General features: G+C 41.6%; 1 long non-coding RNA gene across 2 annotated transcripts in view; it reads right to left on the bottom strand.

Moving 5' to 3' along the window:
- LOC111751118 (uncharacterized) overlaps window positions 1-17,246 on the bottom strand; it is a 41,683-nt gene extending 24,437 nt beyond the window's left edge. Inside the window, exons 1-4 of one of the 2 annotated variants that reach the window (XR_002786174.2) lie at window positions 13,863-17,246; window positions 10,316-10,480; window positions 7,883-9,298; window positions 529-7,453 (exon numbers count right to left, since the gene is read on the bottom strand). This is a non-coding gene — a long non-coding RNA (uncharacterized LOC111751118). Of the gene's footprint in view, window positions 1-396; window positions 9,299-10,315; window positions 10,481-13,862 lie in introns of those variants that run through there. The other variant, XR_010319218.1, reaches the window with a different exon arrangement.
- Between the last annotated feature and the right edge of the window lie 6,952 nt (window positions 17,247-24,198).

Raw genomic sequence — 24,198 nt, 5'->3', positions numbered from 1 at the left:
AACTGTGTAAGTTTATTTTTCACTCATATTACGTGTACATTGCAGTATAGCAGCCCAGGCTAACAGGGGCTTCACCACCTAAAACACCACTGGTCACCACCACAGGGGAAAGGAAAATAGAGAACAGGCACTGGCCATTAATCGCTTCTCTCCAGATGTGACACATGTCACTTCTGCTCACATTTCATGGGCTAGAGCAAGTCACACGACCATGCCTAACTTCACAGAGACAGAGAACTGGAATCCTCCCCTACACCCAGATTTGAGCGGAAACAGATACTGAGTAATGCCTGCCACGGACTCTGTGTATAAATAGGATGATGCCATTGGAGTCCCTAGGAAGTGCAAACAGGTAACCCTTGGCTACTAACCGAAAGGTTGGCGGTTCAAACTCACCCAGTGGTCCCTCTGGCAGAAAGGCCTGGCAATCTGCTGCAAATGGTCACAGCCATGAAAATCCTATGGAGCGCAGTTCTACTCTGAAACACATGGGGTCTTCTTAAGTCGGAATCCACTTGGCAGCTGATCTTTTTTTTTTTTTTTTTTGGTTATTGTTTATTTGTGGAACTGGGGGAGGGGCAGGTGATGAAAGAGATTTTTTTTTTTTAATTAACTATCTTTAATAGAAAAAGCAGCTGGTAAAAACATTCAAACTAAATCAAAGAGGTGAAATGAAAAGTGACTCTTGTGACGTCTCGATACATCAACCTCCAGTTCTCTTCTGTGGAGATAATCACAATCACCTGTTTCCTGGGCTTCCTTCTCTACAACAACCACGTATGTTTATATACATATGAGCTTGTCGTACATAGCATATGCTGTATATAGCATATAGAAAACTGAAAAAAAAACTTCTTTGTAGAGTTTAATGAATAACTCACCAACACTCAGATGAAGGAATAGAAACTAGAAACTCTCTCTGTGTGTCCCCTGTGTGCCCCTCCCTGCTCATAACTATTTCATCTCTATGTTGATGTTGTCGTCGTTAGGTGCTGTTGAGTCAGTGCCGACTCATAATGACCTTATGAATAAGAGAACAAAATTTTCCCCAGTCCTGTGCCATCCTCATAATCGCTGCTACGTTTGAACTTGTTGTGGCAGCCACCGTGAAAAATCCATCTCATTGAGGGTCTTCCTCTTTGTCTCTGACCCTCTACCAAGCATGATATCCTTCTCCAGGCACTGATCCCTCCCGATAACATGTCAAAAGTAAGCCACACGAAGAAGTCTCGCCCTTCTCGCTTCTAAGGAGCATCCTGGCTGTACCTCTTCCAAGGCAAATTTGTTCGTTCTTCTGTCCACAGTATATTCAGTATTCTTCACCAACACCATAGTTCATATATGTTAATATTTATTCTGTCTTCATTAATCATTGTCCAGCTTTAACATGCATGTGAGGCAATTGAAAATACAATGGCTTGGGTCAGTCACACCTTAGTCATCAAAGTGATAACTTTGCTTTTTAAGATTTTAAAGAGGTCTTTTGCAGTAGATTTGCCTGATGCAATACTTTGTTTGATTTCCTGATTGCTGCTTCCATGGGCGTTGATTGAAGATCCAAGTACAATGAAATCTTTGACAACTTTAATCTTTTCTCTGTTTATCATGATATCAGTCATTGGTCCAGTTGTGAGGATTTTTGTTTTCTTTAAGGTATAATCCATTCTGAAGGCTGTGACCTTCATCAGTAAGTGCTTCAAGTCCTCTTCGTTTTCAGCAAGCAAGGTTGTGTCATCTGCCTATCTCAGGCTGTTAATCAGTCTTCCCCTGATCCTGATCCAGCTTCTCAGATTATTTGCTCAACATTCAGACTGAGTAAGTATGGTGAAAGGATACAACCCTGATGCACACATTTTCTGAAAACACCCTGGTAGCACAGCGGTTAAACCAAACCCCTTGCAATCGAGTCAATTCCAACTCATTACGAGGCTGTAATCTTTATAGAAGCTGACTGCCACATCTTTCTCCTGCAGAGGCTGATGGGGTCGAACACCAATTTTTTGGTTAGCAGCCTTGTGCTTTAATTACTTCACTGCCAGGACTCCTCATCTGTAAAGACTACAGCCTTGGAAACCCTATGGGGCAGTTCTACTCTAATCTATAGGGTTGCATGAGTCAGAATAGACTCGGCCGCATCGAGTTTGGGTTCGGTCGTATCCCCTTGTTCTGTTCAAGCAACTGCCTTCTCAACACGGTGCTCCAGTGCTTTGCTACTCAGGCTGTGGACTTAAGACCTGCAGTGTCAGCATCACCTGGGAGCTTGTTAGAAATGCAAAATCTCAGACACAACCCAACCCACTGACTCAGGTTCTGCATTTTAGCAATGTCTCCAGGTGATTCGCCTGCACAAGGAAGTCTGAGAAGCACTGTTCTAGGCTGCTCCTACCGATCAATCAAATCATTCCATGGATGAGGCACACTGCAAGGCTCTGTCTTTGGTCTTGTCCCTTTCTAAACAATTAGGTGTACGTGCACTGCATGCGCACACAGGTGGTGTGCTGATCTGGTCTGCCAACAGGGAGAAGCCCATTGGATTCTAGAAACACTGGCTTGTAGAATCAGGATACATACACACTGAGAGGGTTGGGAAGGACTGATTCTAATCCTCAGACTAAAAAAATTTGATCAAGGCAAACCAAAGTCTTAGTGGGGATACATTTGAAAATAGGGTCTTGAACAACACGGCACATGTGTCTGTTCTAGAATGTTACCTGTGTTCCATAAAAGGGTTCCATTGCAGATTCGCTTGGGAGAAACTACCAGACTTTTTCCTCCTCATAGAAAGTCAATTTACACTTTAGAAAATACAGAGGCTCTGAGTGTCCAAGGTAAAGAAGTCCATTTTCTCCTTGTTTAACTCAGCAGTCCCCAAAGAGAACCTTTCTGTACATCACCTATTACTAGCTACAGAACTGGTGCTCTGTGGAACACAGTGTGGAGAACCCTGATTTGGGGCTCTAGTTTATGGGCTGGGCTATAAAAAAGACAAAGCTAGAAGCAGGTTTAGACAAGTACAGACTCCAGAGCTGAGGGGAGGTGCTCCACTGCCTTCTGCTCCCTGAGCACTGTGTTGACCTGAAAGGCTTATTAAGGAGGGACATTGAAAGACTTGGACATCTCCAGAGATGAACCCCAAGACAGTGAGATCCTGCCACATCTGTCCTACTGTGAATGTCTAACTTAGCAGTTTTCTCTTTCCTGTCTGTGATGACAGGTATGGAGAGTGGGGCATCTGGGTAATTTAAGAAGCCCCACAGGATGGGATTGTCTCCGGCTGAGGACTGGACTTCTCTCCCTTCCCTTTAACTGTTGCTGCCGCAGGGATTGCTAAATAACTGCTATCAAATATTTAAGGGAGCAACCTGTGAAAGAAAATGAAAATTTCTTTGACGGGGACCAGAGCACAGACCTGAGATAGGTGGATTAAAGTTAGAGAAAAGTGAAAAATCATACAGGCTGTATTATCACTCCACAACACAATAGAATTGTTTTCTTAAATGTAGCCCCAAATCTGTTAACTTGGAAATTTTTATAAAAGCTGTCTAGATGATTCTTGGTTTCAAAAGAAAGTGAAAAATAAATTACAAACCATTCAGAAACAAACAATAATTAGCGAGCTACATATCAACGTCTTGGAGATGTTGTCAAAGCAACGCTCAGAGGAAAATGCACTCCCACAAGTGCATTTAGTAAAAAAAACAGACCGACATTAGGTGAATTAAGTTTTCAACCAAAGAAACAAATGAACAGCAAGATAAATCCAAAGGAAGTATAAGCAGAGATTCAAAAAAAAAAAAAAATAGAGATGATAAAAGCAGAAATCAAAAAGTAAAAATTAATAAAACCCATTAATAAATTTGATCAGCTAAGCCAAATGCTAATTTCATTGAGATAAAACAGTTTTTGAAAAGTGTGATCACAGAAAGGAGAAAACAAAAATAAAATTTGCTATAAGGAAGAAGATCAAGGTACAGATATTCAAACATATAAAAAATACTATACACGGCTTTATGGCAATAAGTTGGAAAATCTTGACAAAAAGGTGTAATTTTTTTGTGAGTGAAATGCAAATGTCCAAGAAAAAGGTGAAAAATTATACGAAAGCAGGTTTGGTGTGATTATATAGTTTCCTAATAAGTCAGAGTAATCCATAAATGTCATGAGCCATGTCACTAGGAAGGCAATATGACATCTCCAGATACTGGTGAAGAAGTAGCACCACTGGGAGGAGCAGGGGGTTGGTGCTTTTACAGGGATGAGAACAGAGAATTCTCTGTTTCTATCATTTCCTGACCCGCCTCCCTTAGCTGTTGGTTGTTTTCACCAATGACCCTTGTTGTTACGGGCAGCAAAGTTGCTCTGACAAGCTCTTAGAGACCAGCAAGCAGGGAAGAGTCTGTGAGCACGGCCCGTTTTCCTGGTGCCTGGAGGAGGCCAGGAGGACAGAGCGGAGGCACCTGCCCACTCCTCAGCCACCACCTTCCTGGGCGCCCTGGACACATGTGAGAATGATTCTAGAGTAATTGGGTCAAAATCAGGGCCTGTCTGAAAGGAGATTTGTGGTTACCAGGGGCTGAGGGGAAAGAAGAATAGGGAGCTATGGCTTAATGGGTAGAGTTTCTGTTTTGGATGATGAAAACAGTTTGGAAATAAATAGTGGCGATGGGGATACAACATCATGAATTTAATTACTCACACTGAGTCATATGCTTAAGAGTGATTAAAATGGTAAATCTTATGTTATATATATTTTGCCACAGTAAAAAAAAAGATCAGGGCCTGTCTAATGAGTAGGCTCGGGAGGAGGGGCCCGGCCCTGGGGCAGCATGAAGGACAGGAAGTGATCAGCCCATAGACCGACCTGCTGGTTGTGTGGTGTACAGATCACAACCCTGCCATGCCAAATCCCACAACAGGTCAGATTGGACCTGCCCTGGGCACAGGCAGTACCATGATGGGGATGGGCTGCCCTTGAGAACCTCCATCCCAGGGAGGACCAGAAAAGCAGTTGACCTGGGAAAGGGGTGGAGTAGTGCTGCCAGATGGTGGAAGGAGGCCACAAGCTTCCCCATTCTTGGCCTCTGTAAGGCCCTGACTTGCCACCCACCCGCAGTTCCCTCTGTCCATACACCAATACTGGCCCAGACTGGGAAACTTCATAGCCTTGCTCAGTCACGGTCAGGTCCGGCTGACAGTAAACCAAGTCAATGACGCATCATTGCCACACTGGCATGGCTTCTTCTGGACTGGGCTGGGACCCGCCAGCCAAGTCCTGGGCCTGGCCATGGGCCACTCCACTGGCCAGTAAGCCTGAGTCACTCTTCTTTGGAGGACACTGCCTTCCCCTGATGAAGGGTCTGAAGTGCTTCTTTGTCCTCTTAGAGTTCCAGAACATTCCAGAAGAGCATTTCTTTAAAAATAAAAATGTTAAGACCCCAAACATACCAGAGGAGCCTTCTTCAGGGACTACTTTGCACCTGTGCTTTGCTCAGTTTACATCTGGAATGTCAGACAGACCATCGCTGACTTGCTCAGCTCTTGTCAACCCTCATAGAGACCAGTGTACCAGCTCCCCCCTGACCTCTGAGTTTCCAACCTCCTGCCCTCGCCTCTAAGGTCCCCAGCTGCCAATCCACACTCATCTGAGTAGCCCCTGTTTTAAGCTTCAAGCGTTCCCATTAATTCCAAAGGACGCTAATATTCTAGCCTGTCTTAGTTTGGGTTCCTACAAAAGTAGATTCTGGATAGAGGTAGTTTGTTTGGAAATGATTCCAGGAGGAAGTGGGGACTTGAAAGGGAGGGAAGCCAAAAAAGGTGCAGTTAAAGAGCAGGTTACTACTGTGGGCAAAGGGCTCAGTCCTGCTGGGGACCCTCTGAAGAGTCATGAAAAAAGTGCTTCAGAACTGTCCAGGGAGAGGTGGAAAAGCTGAGGCATTTAACCCAATTCTTTGCACCACTGGTTCAGAATTGACCCTGGGGTACTAAAGCCCCAGCATGTCCAGACGGCTACTGTATAGAGGTTGTGCAAGCTTCCATGGTGCTGGAGAAAGCCCCACAGTTTATTGAAGTGGGAAGCTGTTAAGTGTACTAGAACTTTCCACCATGACCGCAAGTGAACGTACAACAATGTCAACAATGATTAGGCTCCTATCTTTTTTACTCTACCATCCATCAAGATTTCTTCATGGCCAATGTACCATATGAATCACAACCTACATGACCCCAAGAGCACAAGTACTACAGGTACCCGGCTACCACTACCAACCGCTCTGACTGGGATCACAACAGAGGGTCCTGGACAGAGCAGGAAAAAATTGTAGAACAAAAAAATCAAATTCACAAAAAAGACCAGACTTACTGGTCTGACAGAGACTGGAGAAACCCTCAAAACTATGGCTCTAAGACATCCTTCTGACCTGGAAATGAGGCCATTCCCAGAGACCACCTCCCAGCCAAATAATAGACAAACACGTAAGATAAATAAAAACACCTGAGAGGGACATACTCCTTAGAACAGTCAATTACACGAGATCAAAAGGGCAAAAGCAAAGATGAGAAGCCGGAAGGGGTAGAAAATCAGGGCAAAAGAAAGTGGGGAACCCAGGGCGGAAATGGGGAGAGTGCTAACACATTGTGGGAAATGAAACCAAGGTCATGAAACACTTTATGAACAAACTATTGAATGGGAAACTAACGTGCTCTGTAAACTTTCACCTAATAAACAATTGAAAAAAAAGATTTGTTGTCATGGTTGCACGGTACACACTGCAGCTCCAGCCACGTCTTGGTTCCAGGCAAGAGGAAGCAGAGAAGGGTCAGAGAGTGTCTTACAGCTGAAACCTCCCCCCTTTTTTAAATTGTGCTTTAGGTGAAAGTTTACAGTTCAAGTTAGTTTCTCATTCAAAAATTCATACACATACTGTTTTGTAACAACAGTTGCAATCCCCACAATGTGTCAGCACTCTCCCCATTTCCTCCCCAGGTTCCGTGTCCCTTCGTTCAGTTCTTGTCCCTTCCTGCCTTTTCCTCTGCTTTTGGGCAGGAGTTGTCCACTTGGTCTCATATGTTTGATTGAACTAACAAGCACGTTCCTCACATGTGTTATTGTTTGTTTTACAGACTTGTCTCATCTTTGTCTGACAAGTGGGCTTTGGCAGTGATTTCAGTTCTGAGTTAGCAGAGTGTCCGGGGGCCATAGTTTCAGGGGTTCCTCCAGTCTCTGTCAGACCAATAAGTCTGTTCTTTTTACATGAATTGAATTCTGTTCTACATTTTTCTCCCTTCTGTCTGGGACTTCTTTGTTGTGATCCCTGTCAGAGTGGTTGGTGGTTGTAGCCAGGCACCATCCAGTTCTTCTGCGCTCAGGCTGCTGAAGGCTGTGGTTCATGTGGTCCTTTAGTCCTTTGGGCTAATATTTTCCTTGTGTCTTTGGTTTTCTTTATTCTCCTTTGATCTGGATGGGATGGGACCAACAGATGCATCTTAGATTGCTGCTCGCAAGCTTTTAAGACCCCAGACACTACTCACCAAAGTGGGCTGTAGAGCCCTTCCTTTGTGAACTGTGTTATGCCAGTTGACATAGATGTCCCCCAAGACTGTGGTTCCCACCCCTCAGCCCCAGCAACTCAGTCCCTCAAGGTGTTTGGATGTGTCTAGGAAACTTCTATGCCTTTGCTTTGGTCAGGTTGTGCCGACTCCCTCCATATTGTGTTGCCTTTCCCTTCACCAAAGTTGACACTTGTCTACTCTCTAGTTAGTGATTTCCCCTTCCCCTCCCTCCCCATCCTTGTAACCACCAAAGAATGTTTTTTTCTATGTGTAAACCTTTCCTTGAATTCTTATAATAGTGGTCTTATACAATATTTGTCCTTTTGTGACTTACTTATTTCACTCAGCTTAATGCCCTCCAGATATATCCATGTTGTGAAATGTTTCACGGATTCAGTATTCTTTATCATTGTGTGGGTACCACAGTTTGTTTATCCATTCATCTGTTGATGGGTACTTAGGTTGTTTTCATCTTTTTGCTATTGTGAAGAGTGCTGCAATGAACATGGGTATGCATATGTCTATTCATGTAATGGCTTTTATTTCTCCAGGACATATACCTGGGAGTGGGATTGCTGGATCCTATGGTATTTCTATTTCTAGCTTTTTAAGGAAGCACCATATCATTTTCCAAAGTGGTTGTACCATTTTACTTTCCCACCAACAGTGCATAAGAGTTCTAATCTCCCATAGCCTCTCCAACATTTGTTATTTTCTGTTGTTGTTATTTTTTCTTAATTTGTGCCAGTATTTCAGGGTGAGATGGTATCTCATTGTGTGACAAATCCTCCTTTTTAAGGAAATTTCCAGAAGGCTGACCCAACAACTTCCACCTACTTTTCCTTGACTAGAACTTAGTCACATGATAATCCCTATATGCAAACGAAGGTAGGAAATGTCTTTTTAAAAAACAAACAAACCTGACCACAAGCTGTTCCTCCATAAAAAAGAAAGAAAATCATAGGAAGGAAGAAGGGAGAATGGAAATTGTATAGGCACTAAAAGTTTGTCACAGCCTGTGTATTAATTTTTTCCTTTAAAAAAAATTTTTCCAATTTTTAATTACAAAAATGTCCATTTAGAAACCTGAAAGAATATCTTATTGAATACCTATCTAATTTCTACCAAAATTCAGTATTTGTTAACATTTTTCCACATTTTGCTTTAGCTCTCTTTTTCAAACAATTTTTTTGTAAGTAAGTTTTATACCTCACTAAAGCATGTACCTCCTAAGAACAAGGACAGTCTCCTACTTAACCACAATACCATAAAGTTGGCTAGTATCCACTCCATATTCAAATTTCTGTACAGTCATTTTAAACTATTCTCTTTTTTGTATTTCCCTTGCATTGTTTTTAAACTTTCAATAAAGACGTTTTAAAAGACAGCCTGGAGGGGCTCTGATGGTCAGGGGGAAAGGACAGTCTTGGGAGGCTATTGGAACAGGTGGCAGGCAAAGGTGACAAGAGTATCTTCAGGAGTAGCTCACCTGGAAACATTTGGATGTACTTGGGGGACCCACTGAATAGAAGATTTCTGGCCATAAAGATGGTGGAAACTCATACCTTCGTAATTCGGTTTATATGGACTAACTGATTGATTGGTTCATCCAAACCATATTTCATTCAAAAAATATTCATGACATGCCTGCTTCATACCAGTCCCTGGGCACGTGATTACAAAGTTGCTCCTTTATTTATCATACATGGTGTTTACCCTCCCAATGTTATGCTTCTTGTCAGAGCAATACCTAGAATAAAGATGCAGAGATACTTTTCAAGAGTTGATTGCTTGATGCTCACCTAACCCTGGAGAGAAATGCATCTAATTGCAAAGTCCTGAATTATCCATGCTCAAACATAATTAACACAGTATTTTATGAAGACGTTTAACTAGTGGCCAATGATAATAGGCAAACTCATTAGCTCTGTGCATCAGTTAGAATTAAGTTTGGCTTCCTGTAACAACAATAAGAACAATAAAATAACACAGCCTTAAACAAGATAGAAATGTATTTCTTTTTCTCATATTGAAGTCTAGATGTTGGCAGCCCAGAACTGGTGTGGTGTCTCAATCACCCCAAAGATCCAGGTATCTTCTAACTCTTTACTCCACCACCCTCGAGGTCACCTCATGGTCTAATATAGTTACTTGAATGCCAGCCATCATGTCCATATTTTAGCCCTCAGGAAGAAGAAAAAGTAAGAAGGGCATATCCTTCCCTTTAAAAACCATTTGGATATTGATACAAAAATTCTACTTAACTCTCATCAGTCAAAACTTAGTTACATAGCCATGCTTAGCCACAGGAATACTGTGAAATACACTTTTTACATTAATGGTCATATATGCAGCTAAGATTCAGTGGTTCTATTACTAAGGAGGAAGGGGAAAATAGATGTTGGGCTGGGCCACCAGTCATCTGTGTCACAGTGCAATCCCTTCTTGAAAATAAAAGCATCCCAGCCTCTGCAACATCACTCCCAATACCATAGGTGATGAGGAGAAGGGAGTCCTCCTGCCTGAAGGAACCAGGAGGCTTGTGCAATATCCCTACCATTCCAAGGAGTAGAAACTTAGGGGATGGGGAGATAACTGGCAATTCCCTTTGCCTGTTCTTCTCTCAGACATCTGTAGCCTTCCTTAAGCAGAGGAAGTTCTCTGCTCCATGTTACAACCAGGGTCATCTTCATACTCCAATACTTCTTCCTGGGACATTTTTGGTCTAGACTTTTTTTCATACTTTTTCCAAATTGGAGGTACCAACCTGAGTCAGGTGATGCTTTCTTTCCTCTTCTGAAAGCCTTGAGCTGTGTCTTCTTTTGGGATTCCTTCCCCTGGATGTGTCTCATCATGCACACTGTGTTCACTGGACCCTGGTAGGTGTCTGTGATCAGGTTTGTATTGTTTCTGTCATAGTCATCTAGTGCTGCTATAACAGAAATAACATAAGTGAGTGGCTTTAAGAAACGGAAATTTATATTTTCAGTTTAGGAAGCTAGAAGTCCGAATTCACAGCACGGGCTTTAGGGGAGGCTTTCTTTCTTTCCCTAAAGAAGATTCCTGTCTCTTCAACTTTTGTTTCCTGATTCTTTGGCAATCTGCATGTATATTGGCACCTATCTCACCCCATGTTTGCTTCTTGCTTGCATATTTAATCTCTTTTACATCTCAAAAGAGATTAACTCAAGACATACCTTACACTAATCCTATCTAATTAATATAACAAAGACAACACATTCCCAAATGGGACTATAAACACACACACACACAAAAAAAAAAACCCACAGGCATACCAAAAACCAAACCCATTGCCATCAGGTAGATTCTAATTCATAGGGACCCTATAGTACAGGTAGAACTGCCCTATAGGGTTTCAAAGGAGTGCCTGGTGGATTCAAACTGCTGACCTTTGGTTAGCAGCCATACCTCTTAACCACTACACCACCAGAGTTTCCAAATAGAGGTTAAGATTTACAATACATAATTTTGAGGGACACGATTCAATCCATAACAGTTCCTATGAGGTGGCTTTGAGACCTTGATAGACACTCCCACTCAATTCCACCATAAGGTTTGCCTGAATCACTCTCACCTCTTCAATCCACAAGGAATCCTAATTGTCAAGAAACTACGTCTTATGCATCCTGGTACCACCACAACACCTCCCAAAAGCCCTCTATAAGGCTGGAGCTCAAGATTCACTTGTTCATGACTGTCATGAATTGAACTACGTCCTCCCAAAAATGTGCCTATCAACTGGGCTGGGCCATGATTCCTAGTATTGTGTGATCTTCCTACATATTGTAAATCCTGCCTCTATGATGTTAATGAGGGAGGATGGGGAACAGTTGTGTTGGTGAGGCAGGACTCAACCTACAGGATTAGATTGTGTCTTGAGGCAATCTCTTTTGAGATATAAAAGAGAGAAGCAAGCCTCATACCACCAAGAAAGCAGCATCAGGAGCAGAGCGTGTCCTTTGTACCTGAGATCCCTGTGCCTGAGAAGCTCCTTGCCCAGGGGAATATTGAGGTCAAGGACCTTCCTCCAGAGCCAACAGAGAGAGAAAGACTTCCTCTGGAGCCAAAGCCCTGAATTTGGACTTATAACCTACTAGACTGTGAGAAAATAAATTTCTCTTTGTTAAAGCCATCCACTTGTGGTATTTCTATTATGGCAGCACTAGATGACTAACACAATGGCCTAATGTAAGTTATCTCTCAAGATAGCCACCAATATTTCCTTTCCTCCCAATATGTGAATGTTGCAATTCACATCAAGAGGTAAAGTCTAATTCCCCTTTCTTTGAATCTGGGCTGGCCTTAGTGACTTACAGTGGAAGGGACAGTTTGGGACTTCTGGGCTCAGTCTTGCAGCTCTCACCTGGCTCTCTTGGAACGTTTGTTCTTGAGATGCTCCCTCTCAAACCCCAGTCACCATGCTATAAGGAAGTCCAAGACACATGGAAAGGCTATGTGTAGGCACTCCAGTTGACAGCTCCAGCTGAGCTCACAGCAGACAACTAGTACTAACTACTGGCCATGTACTTCAGTCATCTTGAATTTGGACTCAGTTGAGTCCTCAGATGACTGCAGTCCTAACCAGTATCTGACTGCAACTGCACGAGAGACCCCAAGTGAGAATCAACAAGCTAAGCCCAGTCAACCCATAGAACCATAGGACACAAAATAAATTGTTTTAGCCACTAAGTTTTAGTATTTTGTTTGTAATGCAGAAATAGACAAGCAGAAGAGTGACCAAACCAGGGACAGAATCTGGAAGAAGTTGTCATGATCAACTGGGGACAAACCTCAGCCCAGCTCACCTACTCTGCCATACTCCTGTTCCAGGCGAGTTAAGAGCTGTGGCAGGTGGCAGCTGGCACTTTTCTGCCACAGTGGTTCTACTCATCCAGGAATAAACAGAAAGCAGTATTTGATTGTGGAGTGGGAAAATATTCAACCAAATATTTGCATAAAAGATTTTTTGTTCACCCTTGTGCAAATAACACTATAGGTTTTTTTGTTGTTGTTGCCCTGGAGCAAGTGTGGCAGAAGATGTGTGAGTCTTTTTTTTTTTTTTTCATTTTTTCACTTTTCTTTCTTAACCAGGAGCTGAGACTGCCCCATTTCTAGGTAAATGGCAATACAGTGGTTGTCAAGAGGTACTTGAAAGTTTAGTTGCCCCAGAAATCATGGTAAAACTTGGAAAATTTGAGAGTTGGAGCTCATTTGACTTGTCACTAGTGAATGTCTCAGGTCAGGAAGTGTGCATCACTGGGCTATACACTCAGTTCAAAAGTACACAAACATACGAACAGATGCAGAAATGGATGTGGAGATGGGGAGACGTGGAGTGGAAGAAAGACGAGGACATGTATATATAGAAGGATATACAGATGTTTTTCCTCTTTTCTTATGTAACATATTCTGTTTTTTCTATAAAGAACTTACATCATTTGTCCAGTTAAAAAAAAGTTATTTTTCTTAAGATTCATCACCACTAAAGATTCATCACCACTACCACCAATTGCCATCGAGTGGACTCTGACTCACGGTGACAGCGCATGTGTCAGAGTAGAACTGTGCTCAGCAAGGTTATCAGTGGCTGATTTTTTGGAAATAGCCCAGGCCTTTCTTCTAAGGCGCCTCTGGATGGGCCTGAACTTCCAACCTTTGAATAGTAGCCAAGTGAGTTAAGTTTGTACCACTCAGGGGCTCCAAAGAAAGACTAAGGTTAAAAAGTATAAAAATCAGTTTGTAGAAATGACCTTAGACTGACTAACACAATAAGTTACCTCCCGTTTAGTTAGGGTGTCAAGGCAAGCAAAGGGCTTCTGGCATCAGGAAAAAGGGCAACTGGGTACTTGTGAGAAATTTTAAGTTATGCCCATGGCCCCAAACAGCTAATAATGTATTTAGATATATTTTATTTCTGTGAAATTGCTTACTGCTGAAAAATGGGTCTATGACGAAAATCCAGTCTTCAACCAAGCTGATTTCAGAAGTATAATAGTGATTCTTTGTGAGTATCCCTGACCTGAAAAGGCTTTTTTCATATACACAGCTTTCAGAAACCTTGGCACAGTCTTGAAATAAATGATAATACCCAAATAAGGCCACCATTAAATTGACTGACCTCATTATAAGCAACTTTCATTCTTTGAGGGAGGATTTGAAATATAAAGCATCAGAAGTTATTGCTAATTATATATGAAGAATAAAATAGTTCAGAAGAGGCATTGTATAATTATCTGTTGCTCCATAACAAATTACAACAAATTTAACAGCTTAAAACAACACCCATTTATTACCTTAAGGTTCTGTAGGTCAGAAGTCTGGGTAGGCTCGACTGGGTCCTCTGTTCAAGGCTGAAATCAAGGTGTGGGTAGGGCTGCATTCCTTTCTGGAGGTTCTCTGGGGGAAGAATCCACTTCCAAGCTCATTCAAGTGTTGGCAGAATGCAATTCCTTGGAGGTCTCTATTCCTTGCTGGCTGTTGGCAGAGGCCTCAGTCAACTCCTCGTGGATGTCCATAATTATTCTCATGTGACCCCCACCATCTTCAAACCAGGAATGCCATGTCGAGTCCTTTTCACTCTTTAAATCTCTCTGACTTCCCCTTCTGCCTTTTAAAGAACTCACATGATTTGATCAGACTGGTAAACAAGTCATAGAACTCACAGAAAGTGCTACTTATAATTACAAGTTTAATATAAAGGATACAAATCAGGTTTGGCACAAAGAAGTGACACATAGAGGGAGGTTTGGGAGGGTTCCAATGGGAAGGGTCCATGTCCCAAAGAGGGTATATCACCTGCAAGAGCAGAAGTCTTTCACCAATCAAGAAGCTCATGAAGATTCAGTGTTGAGAGCTTTTATTAGAGCCCTCACTACATAATTAAAACTCCAGCCCCTCTCCCAGGAGGTCACATGATATCAGGAAGCTGACATCACAAGAGGGACATCAGGAAGTCTACATCAGTGGGTCTTTCTGGCATAGTCACCCCCCACCCAATTGGAGTCATAAACCCTCAGGTGTGGTCTGGAGTCCTCATCAAAGACCTTTTGATCATTGGAAAATGTCCAAGGTTTTAGAGTTTATCTCTCAGAAACCAAGGATAAAGGCCAAATCCTTTAGATAAAGTTAAATTATACTCGAGACCCGCCTAGATAATCTCTGTATTTTAAGGTCAACTGACTTTGGACTCTTTATAATTACAAAATCTCTTCTCATAAGTACCTAGATTAGTTCTGATTGAATAACTAGGAGATGGGAATCTTGAGGGAGGAGGGAAGTCCTCTTGCAATGTAAGGAAATATCTAAATGCACGAGGGATAAGAATCAGGATTAACACAAAGCTAGTTCCTATGAGGCAAAGGTCAGACATACCTCCACTTTCTAATTTCTTCACCATTTCTGACACCAGCCATTCCCACCACAGCACTCTCTACTTCTCTGCTGGGTTTGGGTTTGTGGCCATTGCAATGGCCACACAGAACTCACAGATCATACTCACAATTATGTGTTATTAAGTAACAGGCTACAACTCCAGATCAGGATCAACTTGGAAGCAACAGAAACGACTCGGAATCAGGATCAGGAAGCACATGGGCACAGGAAGGCTCTCCAGAAGCGAAGAGCATATCCCTCCCTTCTTCAGTGTGGGACAGGTTCTAATCGGAACAGCTGTCTCAGCTGCTTTGCTACTAGCAGGCCTCCCTACCATTCAAGCAAGCCTCTCTGCTGTACAAGCAGACCTCTCTGTCATGCTAGCCAGCCTTTGTGCCATGCAAGCAGGCCTCTCTCTTGTGCTAGTAGGACTCTCTGCTGTGCTAACAGGCCTCTCTGCCTTCAGCATCTCTACTGTCAGCCTTTCCGCTGCTACGTGACCCAGCTCATAGCCAGTACAGCAGCTTGCTCAGTTGTTGCTCTCCTAGCAGTACCTTTCTACTGTCACCAGACCCCTCCTGGGCTACTCTGCCATCAAGCCCCTACCTTGCCTCTGACCGTCTTAAGTGTTGCAGCCCTTGACCCTTATTACGGCTCTTTTAGGAGGTTCTCCTTGCAGAAACCCCAGGTCCAAACTGCTCCACTCTACCCTCTTCTTGGTTTTGAGGTTCCTTCCTCACCTCTTTTTAAAAACCTCTCTGGGGTTGACCACAGTTTGCTTATATAAGCAAACTCCTTGTTAATTTCAATGCATGGCCCTTCCAGTAGGACCATGAACCAACCAATCCCCTCAGTGGATTGAAAATCACTCCATCCTATTGGGTGGTTTTACACACCACCTTTCCAACCAGTAAACCAATCAATCCCTGTAAACCGAGTAAAACAGACCAATCACAGGGCATCTGCAGCCCAACCAATCATTTCTGACAGAATTACAAACCCAGGGTCAGAAAAATCATATATGAGAGAAACCAACTGCACTTCAGAAGACCATCTTTAGAATTCCACCTACCACAGACATGGAATATTCAGCTCAGGATAGAGCAAATGCTCTACCTGAAAAATAACTTGAAGTGTTATTTTCAGCATACAGAAAAAAAACACTTAAATGATTTTAAGTAATATTAACATTTTAAGTAATTAAAATAATTTTAATATTTTTTTCTATTTGTTGTTACTTTAGCAGAGAAATTATTGGTATTATTAAAATATTGGGTGCTTCTATTCAAGAACAAGGTGTTTCATTTATTTACCTATGTTTTGTTTCTCTCATGAGAGTTTAAACTTTTTTGCCCTATAGATTCTGCACATTTTTTAAAATAATTTTTATTGTGCTTTAAGTGAAAGTTTACAAATCAAGTCAGTCTCTCACACAAAAACCCATATACACCTTGCTACACACTCCCAATTACTCTCCCCCCAATAAGACAGCCCTCTCTCTCCCTCCACTCTCTCTTTTCGTGTCCATTTTGCCAGCTTCTAACCCCCTCCACTCTCTCATCTCCCCTGCAGGCAGGAGATGCCAACATAGTCTCAAGTGTCCACCTGATCCAAGAAGCTCACTCCTCACCAGAATCCCCCTCCAACGCATTGTCCAGTCCAATCCATGTCTGAAGAGTTGGCTTCGGGAAAGGTTCCTGTCCTGGGGCAACAGAAGGTCTGCGGGCCATGACCACCAGGGTCCTTCCAGTCTCAGTCAGACCAATAAGTCTGGTCTGATGAGAATTTAGGGTCTGCATCCCACTGCTGTCCTGCTCCCTCAGGGGTTCTCTACTGTGTTCCCTGTCAGGGCAGTCATCGGTTGTAGCCAGGCACCATCTAGTTCTCCTGGTCTCAGAATGATGTAGTCGCTGGTTCATGTGGCCCTTTCTGTCTCTTGGGCTCGTAATCATCTTGTGTCCTTGGTGTTCTTCATTCTCCTTCGATCCAGGTGGGTTGAGACCAATTGATGCATCTTAGATGGCTGCTTGCTAGCCTTTAAGACCCCAGAAGTCACTCTTCAAAGTGGGATGCAGAATGTTTTCTTAATAGATTTTATTATGCCAATTGACTTAGATGTCCCCTGAAACCATGCTCGCCAGACCCCTGCCCCTGCTACACTGGCCTTCAAAGCATTCAGTTTATTCAGGAAACTTCTTTGCTTTTGGTTTAGTCCAATTGTGCTGACCTCCCCTGTGTTGTGTGCTGTCTTTCCCTTCACCTAAAGTAGTTTTTATCTACTATCTAATTAGTGAATGCCCCTCTCCCACCCTCCCTCCCTCCCCCCTTCGTAACCACAAAAGAATGTTTTCTTCTCAGTTTAAACTATTTCTCAAGATCTTATAATACTGGTCTTATACAATATTCGTCCTTTTGCAACTGACTAATTTCACTCAGCATGATGCCTTCCAGGTTCCTCCATGCCATGAAATGTTCCACAGATTCCTCACTGTTCTTTTTCAATGCGTAGTATTCCATTGTATGAATATACCATAATTTATTTATCCTTTCATCCGTTGATGGGCACCTTGGTTGCTTCCATCTTTTTGCTATTGTAAACAGTGCTGCAATGAACATGGGTGTGCATATATCTGTTCGTGTAAAGGCTCTTATTTCTCTAGGATATATTCCAAGTAGTGAAATTGCTGGATTGTATGGTAGTTCTATTTCTAGCCTTTTAAGGAAGCGCCAAATCGATTTCCAAAGTGGTTGTACCATTTGACATTCCCACCAGCAGTGTGTAAGAGTTCCAATCTCTCCACAGCCTCTCCAACATTTATTATTTTGTGTTTTTTGGATTACTGCCGGCCTTGTCGGAGTGAGATGAAATCTCATTGTAGTTTTGATCTGCCTTTCTCTAATGGCTAATGATCATGAACATTTCCTCATATATTTGTTAGCTACCTGAACGTCTTCTTTAGTGAAGTGTCTATTCATATCTTTTGCCCATTTTTTAATTGGATTATTTGTCTTTTTGCAGTTGAGTTTTTGCAGTACCATGTAGATTTTAGAGATCAGGTGCTGATCAGAAATGTCATAGCTAAAAACTTTTTCCCAGTCTGTAGGTAGTCTTTTTACTCTTTTTTTTTTTTTTTGGATGAGCATAGGTGTTTGATTTTTAGGAGCTCCCAGTTATCTAGTTTTTCTTCGACATTCTTTATGTTTTGTATACTGTTTATGCCATGTATTGGGGCTCCTAACGTTGTCCTTATTTTTTCTTCCATGATCTTTATCGTTTCAGATTTTATATTTAGGTCTTTGATCCATTTTGAGTTAGTTTTTGCTGCACATTTTTATTAAGCTTATACCTTGGTAATTTCTCATTTTATTCCTATTGTGAATGAAATCTTTTCTACTAATTTATATTTTCTACTAATAATGGTTTACTCTTCAGAAAACTATTGATTTATATATATACATTTTAATAACAAGGTCCATGGCTGAATTCTCTTATTGATTCTAAAAGTTTTTCAGTCAAGCTACTTGAGTTTTTCTAGGAGTATAATTAAATCATCTGCAAATAATAATAATTTTGGCTCCTTCCTCCCCATAAATATACCTCATTTCATTTTTTAATTTAATTGCATTGGCTACTATTTCCAGAAAAATGTTAAGAAAATAAACAAAATTAATTACTAAATTTAATGAAAATCCATCTACTGTTTCACCATTAAACATTAACTATTGTTTTATCATCTTTTGGTTTGAGAAAATATATTTTTAATCATATCAAAAAAGAATCCATATGTTAGTAGTTGTTGTGGATTGAATTGTGTCCCCCAAAATATCTGTCAACTTGACTCGGTCATGATTCCCTTGTGTGATTGTCTACCATTTTATCTTCTGATGTGATTTCCCTATATGTTGTAAGGTCTATCACTATGATGTAATAAGATGGATTAGGGGCAGTTACATTGATGAGGTCCACAAGATTAGGTAGTGTCTTAAGCCAATCTCTTTCGAGATATAAAAGAGAGAAGCGAGCGGAGAAACGTGGGAAATTTGTACCACCAAGAAAACAGCACCAGGAGCAGAGTGCATCCTTTGGACCTGAGGTTCCTGCTCTGAGATGCTCCTAGACCAAGGGAAGACTGATGACAAGGACCTTCCTCCAGAGCTGAAAGAGAGAAAGCCTTCTCCTGAAGCTGACACCCTGAATTTGGGCTTGTAGCCTACTAGATAGTGAGAGAATAAATTTCTCCTTGTTAAAGCTAGTAGAATTTCTGTTGTAGCAGCACTAGATGACTAAGACAGTAGTTTACTAATGTTTTTAAAACATGGAGAAAATTTTTTGATCTATTAATAGAATAGATTTTGTACTATTGTATTTTTAATTCCTGCATTCCTGAGGTGAATGGTAGTTAGTCAGAATGTATTGTTCTTTTAAAGTACTGCTAAATTCTCTTTGCTAATAATATTTTAGTTAAAATCTTTGCATAGTAATAGACAACCATGGCCTTTAGCCTTCTTTTTCTGTCTTATAACTTTTTCCATAGATAACAGGTTTGTCTCCTTTTTTTCTGTCCTGGCTCTGTGGAACAAGTTTGCTTCCTTACAGATCCCATTTCAATGGCCTGAGCTTTGAATTGAAAGGAAATACCACAGGTCCTGGGTGACACAGTATTGTTACCTGCAGTCACACACTCCCGCAGAGTTCACTGAGTACACGTAGTCCCCAACTTAGAATGTAGTGGAGTTACAGCAAACTGCACCTACCACTGTCTCTTTGTTTGCTTTTTTGGGTACATCTTTTTTTTTTTATCCTTAGTCTTAGGTACTACATACTATGTCACACCGCATAATTTGCTGATGTTATCTTTCTCAGATGTTCACTCACAGATGCTCAAAGTTTGGATTTATAAAGATACTGATAATAAAAGGCAATAATAATGAAAGCTGGAAAAAAAAAAGAGATATGGGACTTATGTCAGAACCGACTTATGGCACAACATCAGAACGGAGCCCTGTCGTAAGTCGGGGACTACCTGTACTCAGTAACGGAGTTACTCAATGAATGTTTATGGGGAAAGGGAAGAAACAAAAAGACTTACATAATCTGCTCTCTGCTTTCAAGGAGATTACCATCTAATGGCTAAAAAAAATGATAAATCAGAGGACTTATAATTGAATTCCTAATATGGGAAACCCTGGTGGCGTAGTAGTTAAGTGCTACTGTGGCTGCTAACCAAGAGGTCGGCAGTTCAAATCCACCAGGCACTCCTTGGAAACTCTAAGGTGCGTTCTACTCTGTCCTATAGGGTTGCTTGCTATGAGTCGGAATCAACTCTACAACAGCGGGTTTTTTTTATGGTTGCAGTTATTGTTCTTAAAAAGCATTCATCCGTGTAGACATAGGGACAGTTCTGAGTCTTCACCACTATTATGGATTGAATTCTGTCCCCGCAAGATATGTATTGAAATCCTGGCAACTATACCTGTAAATGGAGCCCTGGTGGCGCAGTGGTTAAATGTTAAGCTGCTAACCAAGAGGTCAGCAGTTCCAATCTACCAGCCGTTCCTTGGAAACCCTTTGGAGCAGTTGGAATTGACTGGATAGCAATGTTTTTGTTTGTTTGTTTGTTTAGTTATACCTGTAAATATGACCTTTTTAGAAATAGGGTTTTCTTTGTTATGTTCATTAGGTCACACCTAAGTAAGGTGGGTCCTAAATCTAATGACTTCTATGGACACAGAAACACACACAGGGAGAAGAGAAAGACAGGTCACGTAGACAGATGCATCTACAAGAATTGCTGGCGGCTACTAACCCAACCCATTGCCGTTAAGTTGATTCTGACTCCTGGCAACCCTGTAGGACAGAGTAGAAAGAACTGCTTCATGTGGCTTCCAAGGAGCTGTTGGTGGGTCTGAACTCCCGACCTTTCAGTTAGCAGCCCAACACTTAATCACTGCGCCACCGGAAGCTGAAATAAGGAAGGACCTCCCCTAGGGTCATGCCCTGTGAGAGAATAAATTTCTGTTCTCTAAAGGCACTCGTGAGTGGTATTTGTGTTAAGGCAGCGCTAAAGAACTAAGATAACCATGATACCACTTTCCCCTATTCCAGATAAGTGATTCCCAGCTGAAAGCATCTTTGTAGAGGCTTTCAATCAGGGATACATATCTGAAACACATTAGAGAGGATTCTTAAAAAATATGCAGTGCAGATTCCCACCCTAGTGCAAGAAGATCAAAATCTCCAAGAGTAGAATCCAAAACATTTATTTTTTAAAAAATCTTCTCAAGTGATGCTGCAGCACACCCATGGATAAGGATCACTGCATTACTGGACATGTCACGTAGTATAAGGATAAAGATCTCCTACCTCCAGCAAGAGGAGACATTGGAACACTCAAACAGGATAGTGACAATATACACTTTTACTACTGGAAACATTAGGAAAGGCAAAAATATTTCCGTATTATTGATTCCAGTTGCCCCATTAGTGGGCATTTTTTTTTCCTGTGGGCTTAACACAACAGAGCTATATGCACAAAGAAGTTTTTTTATTGTGTTAACCATAAAAGTAAAAACCTAAAATCAAATATTTGGCATTAGACAAATGGTTTAATAAATTTATCATTTACAAATTATAGTACATAAATGCAATGGAATATTATATGGCCATTAAAAATAGTAATTCTGAGGACTGTCGTTTCAGAAAGTACTTACAATTGCATTCATAAAAACTGATGTAAAACTGAGACCCAAAATGCAAAGATAATTCATCTCCCTGCTTTGCCACTTCTCTACCTCGGACACCAGCTGTCCACGTGACACTTTCTCTCTCTGACCTTTACCACTCAGAATTAGGTCAGACCTCATCCCTGGCCACCCTGAGCTGGGTCAAAACACACAAGTTAAGATCCTGTCCTTCAGACCGCCCAACAGGCAGATGATAGCCTCTGCTGGTGCTCCCTGCCCCCGGAGGATTCCATAATTCCATAGAACAACTCAAGAACTCACAGAGCACCCTCTATACTGTCAAAGACAGAAATTGATCGCAGGTATCTTGCTCTGATTTTGGGGTTTTCTTACCCACAAAACAAAATGTTCACTTTAAAGAAATTCCTGACCAAAATTAATCCACCAGCAGCTTTTCCCTCACCCAAAATTGCAAAACTTTTCTTTCCTTTTCCAAACCTGGTGTACTAAATTTGAATCTCAAAAGATATGGCTGGGTGGAGGGACAGAGGCTGTCTTGTGAATTGATGTCCCTTGATCTCAGCAAACTTTCTGCCCGGTGGTGTAGTGGTTAAGTGCTATGGCTGCTAACCAAAGGTCAGCGGTTCCAATCCGCGAGGCATTCCTTGGAAACTCTATGGGGCAGTTCTACTTTGTCCTATAGAGTCACTGTGAGTTAGAATCGACTTGATGGCAGTGGGTTTGGTTTTGGAAACTCTGGTGGTGTAGTTAAGAGCTACGGGTGCTAAACAAAAGGTTGGCAGTTCGAATCCACCAGGCGCTCCTTGGAAACTCTATGGGGCAGTTCTACTCTGTCCTATAGGGCTGCTATGAGTCTGACTTGCAACAGGATTGGGTTTTTTTTTTTGGATCTCAGTAAAAGGGGGAGTGCAGGGCTCAGTCAATCATGTTAAGATTAGCCAATAGTTGATTTTTTATATTTCTCCCTCCTCTTCGCTTTATAAGCTCCACTGTACCTAAACCCACTAACCCACTGCCATCACTGTACCTAGCTTCTTCAAATCATTTGCATTTTCTGGAATCAAAATGGTCTCCCTGTCTTCATACAGAATAATTGCTAAGGATAAACCTTATGTTCAGATTTTGGTGACTTTTGATTATTTTTAACATTACTATAACAACTTTACCAAGACCACAAAAGAATGCAAAGGAAGGGATTCACAGACAGGAGAATTCCATTGTCCCCAGGGACATGCCACATCTCTCGCCAATCCAGGAAGCTCACCTGCTTCCCTATTCAGGGTTGTTCATAACAGTTATTGGGGCCTCAATGCAGATGCATGGTTGGTACCTCATTGCGTATGCATGATCAATTAATCAGTGAGTATACATGACTGATTATATCATCTCCCGCCCCTTCCTTATTTGCCAGGTGTGGTCTTTGGGGCTTCTACTACATTTGTACATGTGTAAGTGTTGCTGGCTATTTTGGAAAACAAAGGCACCTTGACTGCTGTCAAATTCCGAGGGCTATTTTCGGGAACCAGAGACAAAAGGCCAAATGGAGTTCTTTGTCCCACACACAACTTTAATGGGAAAATAACATAGGCCCCATGAGTACAGCTATATAGAAATACATGTATACAGGAAGGGCAAAGAAAAGAAACTAACATTTGTTGAAAGTCTGTTATGACCAAACACGTGCCAGATATTTTATGTATATTTTCTCATTTATTCTTCACTACAAACTTAACATCAAGGACATCATCCATGAAGAAAGCAAGAGGTCACTGAAAAGACAGGAAAGAAAGAAAAGACCAAGATGGATGTCAGAGGAGACTCTGAAACTTGCTCTTGAATGTCAAGCAGCTAAAGCAAAAGGAAGAATTGATGAAGTAAAGAACTGAACAGAAGATTTCAAAGGGCAGCTCGAGAAGACAAAGTATTATAACGACATGTGCAAAGAGCTGGAAAACCAAAATGCAAGAACATGCTCAGCATTTCTCAGGCTGAAAGAACTGAAGAAACAATTCAAGCCTCAAGTTGCAATAGTGAAGGATTCTATGGGGAAAATATTAAATGACCCAGGAAGCATCAAAAGAAGATGGAAGGAATACACAGAGTCATTATACCAAAAAGAATTAGTCAACATTCAACCATTTCACAAGGTGGCATATGATCAGGAACTGATGGTACTGAAGGAAGAAGTCCAAGCTGCTCTGAAGGCATTGGTGAAAAACAAGGCTCCAGGAATTGATGGAATATCAATTGAGATGTTTCAACAAACAGACGCAGTGCTGGAGGTGCTCACTCGTCTATGCCAAGAAATATTGAAGACAGCTTCCTGGCCAGCTGACTGGAAGAGATCCATATTTATCCTTATTCCCAAGAAAGGTGATCCAACCGAATGTGGAAATTATAGAACAATACCACATGCATGCAAAATTTTGCTGAAGATCATTCAAAAACGGCTGCAGCAGTATATTGACAGGGAACTCCCAGAAATTCAGGCTGGTTTCAGAAGAGGATGTGGAACCAGGGATATCATTGCTGATGTCAGATGGATCCTGGCTG

The sequence above is a fragment of the Loxodonta africana genome, chromosome 24 (genome assembly GCF_030014295.1).
Source record: "Loxodonta africana isolate mLoxAfr1 chromosome 24, mLoxAfr1.hap2, whole genome shotgun sequence".
NCBI lineage: Eukaryota > Metazoa > Chordata > Mammalia > Proboscidea > Elephantidae > Loxodonta > Loxodonta africana.
The sequence above is the reverse complement of the archived record's forward strand: the minus strand, read 5'-3'. Positions and strand labels throughout refer to the sequence as shown.